Source organism: Pinus tabuliformis, chromosome 7, assembly GCF_031772625.1.
Source record: "Pinus tabuliformis cultivar Carrire ecotype Pingquan chromosome 7, CPIR1, whole genome shotgun sequence".
Classification (NCBI taxonomy): domain Eukaryota; kingdom Viridiplantae; phylum Streptophyta; class Pinopsida; order Pinales; family Pinaceae; genus Pinus; species Pinus tabuliformis.
In genome coordinates this window covers 624,200,733-624,205,205 of record NC_142293.1, presented here as the reverse complement: position 1 = coordinate 624,205,205, position 4,473 = coordinate 624,200,733, and positions in this window count along the sequence as shown.

The following is a 4,473-nucleotide window of genomic DNA, read 5'->3' as shown; positions in this document are numbered from 1 at the left end:
GAGTGTGTTGGAAGAACCCATCAAGATTATTGATGGTAAAATGGTTGTCTGTAATTTGGTAATTGTTGGGTAGCAACAATCGTAGTTGAACCAACTCCTTCAACAACCCATACAGCTAGTTAATCCCTCTCAACTCCAACAAAACATTCTTCCACCCATGGTACCTGTATAACCCATGAAACCAGCTAATCGCTTTCAACTAGCTACAACAAATCCTAACTTAAGAAGGTCTATGTGGGTAATGTTCCTGAACACATGTAACATGCTAGAATGACTAATTTTTCTTCTCGTTATGCAAACATTGAAGAAGGCCTTGGTCGTTGAAAAACAAACTGGTAAGTCAAAAGGATAACTCCCTTATTCTTTACATAACAATTGAAGCAAGAAATAAAACCTTGGAAGACCTTGTTAAATCAATAGATGGGCATCAAAGTTTTTGTAAATTAGCATTTGAAGGAAAAAGATAGAAAGTTGCAGCAAACCAAGGCCAAGTTGTTCCTGATTTGAAGGATAAAGTTGATGTAAATCACGTTTCACAATATGGTGGATTGGTTCATGGACTAGTCAACCTATTGAAACATGGCAACAAGAATATTCTAATTTAATTTTTCCTTGAGATTAAAATCGAATTTAGTCTTAACATCGACTTGAAAATAATTAATTAATTTATTTTAAATTAATTAGTTGGAGAAATTCAAGTTAGAAGTCTTTCTAAAGTCATGCAAGAGTTATCCCTTAAATTAAGGAGATAAGATTGAGTTATATTTGAGTTGTAATTAGTTAACTCAGTTTACTGAGTTAAGTCCAGTGAAATTAGTTCCAAATTATTTGAAGAACTAATAGTGAGTTAAAAGTTAGTTGATGCATTAATGCACTCAACTAGTGCTACTCTAGTTAACTGAATATTCCCTCATCAGAAACTCATGCATGTCTATTATGAGAAAGACCAGTTGAGATTAATGTTCAAGGACAATGTACTATTAGTTGCATGTGTTTTCTCATGGAGAAAACTCATGCATGCAGTCAAGGATTCATCCTTGAGGATTGTGCACTTTTGAAGGCTTGGTTTTCCACTTGGTAAAAGTAAAATAATCCACAAGGAACAACGCAAGGAAATAGGAGCTTGGAGGGTAGAGATGAAGGCTGGAGAGAAGCCAAGGTTGCATGTGAGCATCTATGAGGATTGTACTGAGAGTTGGCTAGCTGTGAGAGCTAAAGCTTTGTATAATTCCTATGTATTTCCACCATGTATGATAATACAATAGTGTGGGGTTTTTATCTGAGGATTTCCCCAAAGTATTTTCATGTGTATTGTGCCATTGATTCTTCTTCTTCTAGTTATATTCTTCAGCTTGATCTTTAAGCTTCCGCAAATTGATAATAGAAGTAGGTTGTAGTATTCTGGTTTGATTAATGTTGCATTATTGGGTTAACCTATCACATATTTTCTACATGGTATCTATGCTGTGAACAATATACTAAGAAGATAATTTGAAGTTTGAAGTTCAGGGTTGCAAGTGAAAATCCAATTCATATCATACTTCAAGGTTGGCCAATGTTGTTCTATGGCTTGAGACTCAAGTATGCCTTGGAAGGTAGCTTGAATTACATAGCATTGAAAGATAGAAAGGAGGCTGTATTAGAAGATAATGGCTTGAAGGAATTCATTGATCAAGAAATCCAAAAGCCAGCTTCAACTAATGCACAAGAGTTGGCTAAGTGGAAGAAGTGTGTGGCAAAGGTGAGATAGATCATCCTTGAGGGAGTTCGAGATCATATTGTCTCGAGTCTCCATGGGAAGTGTTAGCACTCAAAATTTTCTCAAGGTTAAAGAAATAAATTTCTGAGGTAACCACAAACCAACTTTTAAATACATAATCTAGCCAATCTATACTCAGAGAGGGCTCTCTTTTTATGGTTTAGCTTTGTTTATGGGATATTAGGCTAGTTATGAAGGCTTGGGGGGTTTTGATTTTGTTTGGTGGTGGAATTTAGGAGCAAATGGATAGAACAAGGTATTTCAAGCCATTGGGCTATGGAATCAACTGAAGATGGCTTAACTGGATCAGATTGATTCAACAAAGGAGGGTTTCACAAGGCAAGATAGCTAAACAAGATACAAATGATAACTTGAAAGGGTGAAATGGTCTTGAAAGGGAGGAAGGGAAATTAAGAATCCTTCAACAAAGTTCAAGATGAGTGAAAGTGGGTGATCACTAACAAAAAGCAATTAAGAATTCTTTGTTAAATGGCCACAATGATAAACTAAAAAGCAGGGAGCAGTTAATAATTCCCTACCTATGATAGCTTGGAAGAAAACATTAAGAGTATAAACGATTTTAAAGACATAATGCAGTAAAGCTCTTTCTAACTTTTTTCGTTTATCATTCAAATATGAAACACATATGAATATTTAAACCAGAAAACTATAAAAACATAAGATATAGAATACTTATTTGTTTCTCATTTGACATAGGTATCCTGCAAAAGTCCTTTTCTTTATTACTTTGTCTAGCCAGCCATATAATAGTTGTTCAACAACACTTCTATTCCAAAATAAAGATTCTACAAAAATGTCTAAGAATCCACCCTAAAATACTTCAAATGAAGAAGTATTTATACTAATTGTAAACTGAAATATCTTGAAAAAATATCAAGATTAGTTTCACAAATATCTCCAACTGTTTACATTAATAGAACTTAAATAAAGGACATTCAAAACTAATGAATATATTTGGCACTATTTATATGGATTTATGGTGAAAAAGAAGAGAAAGTCGAATTTGATAGCAACTCTTAGTTGATGATGAGGCATCCCAGTCACTAACTGCATCCTTCCTTTGTGCATTCTGCCCTAGAAATTATGCAAACTTAGGGTCCAATGATACGCTTTTATATCTCAATATGTGATATATATGTCAAAAGTGAAAGAGCCTTTTGTATAAAAGAAATTTTTTGAGATAAACCTCTCTCCGTTTCCTAAAATTCAGCTCCAGCTGTTCACAATATTCTCTAAAAAATATGTCAAAAATAGGACTTTGCACACACTGAAAAATAGGCTATGAAGACATGCACTTATCTCCCATTTGGTAATACCCGAGTAAAAAGTGAGAGAGGCTTTTGTAGATTTTCCTTTTAGGAACAAAAATTTCCTCCACTGTCTCAAAATACTTCTTGGATTGGCCACAATAGTTTCTGCAAAACTATGACTTAAACAGGAAATTTATGAAGAATGTACCATTTCTGCTCTGATTTCATCTTTTAACCTTAAATTCCTTTCAACTGTTTTTCACTTTTACTTTGGATAAAATTCATTGTAGCTGATGAAAGTGTTTTCATCTTTTTTTAACCCTTAATGTCTTCATGTTTACTTTTACTGTTTACTGTTTACTTTTTACTTTTACCGCTCTGTTTTTTCATCTGTCTTCACTTTGACATGAATTTGTATGCTATGCTTTGTAACTGTCTTCTTTGCTGTTTATCTTCATGGTAGCTGATTTACTTGACTTGGTCTTCAATCTAATACTCTTTAACCCTGATACACTTTGACTGTTCTTTACTGTGTCCTTTTACCTTCACTGTATATTTTAGGTTTTTACCGTCTATTTCAACAGTAAATCATTTAATTTTATGTTTCCTATACTTGTCTTTTAACTGTGTTTTATTTTCCATCTCTCTTTGAATATACTTGATAAAAATCTTGGAGTAAACAGGTCTTATGACTAGTATTAAGAATGTTTATCCAAGGATGTGGTCTTCTGATCACCTATAAAACAAAACAAATTGTTAAAAAAGCATTGGTTTGCAGGGGAGGTTGAAAAGGTTTCATTTGAGCTTGAGAGGTCTATGGAGTGAGTCCACAATGCTTTTCAGGAGGTAAACCATGCTCGAATCAGTTAACAGAGGCTTCAAGTGGCGTAGCTGGGTTACATAGGGTTTTACTAGACAATCAGGTGAAAACAAGCAAAACTGGGGTTTTCGTGTTTAAATGGGTAAATGGTTGATATTGGCAGGTAAACGAAAACAACTGTTGGCTTTAACTGACTGATGGGATAGCTTTGTCATTTAGTGGAGGCGGTAAGAAAGAGCCGTATTGGTTTTCATCACACAAATTTTGGGAGGCTAGTGGTTTTGGAGGAGGGTCATGCGATTCCACTAGTCCGTTGACACGTAGCTCGACACTATTTGGGAAACCGCTCACATCGCACACTAAAGGTCGACCAAAAGGCTTGTGCCATATGGGAGATAGCTGTCAGATCTAAGGGATCCAATTGGATGATGGTTGGGGTAATGATGTGACTGATGGATAATAGAGGGTGGGCCCGATATTAATTAAAAGGGTTAATCATATTAGGGTGATTTGATTGGTCACTGAGTTATTATTTAATCCTGGTGACTAATTAATCCTCATTTAGTATGGTGGGGTTTCGGGTTCTTAATTAACCGCAGATTGGTTAATTAATTCCGTTTATT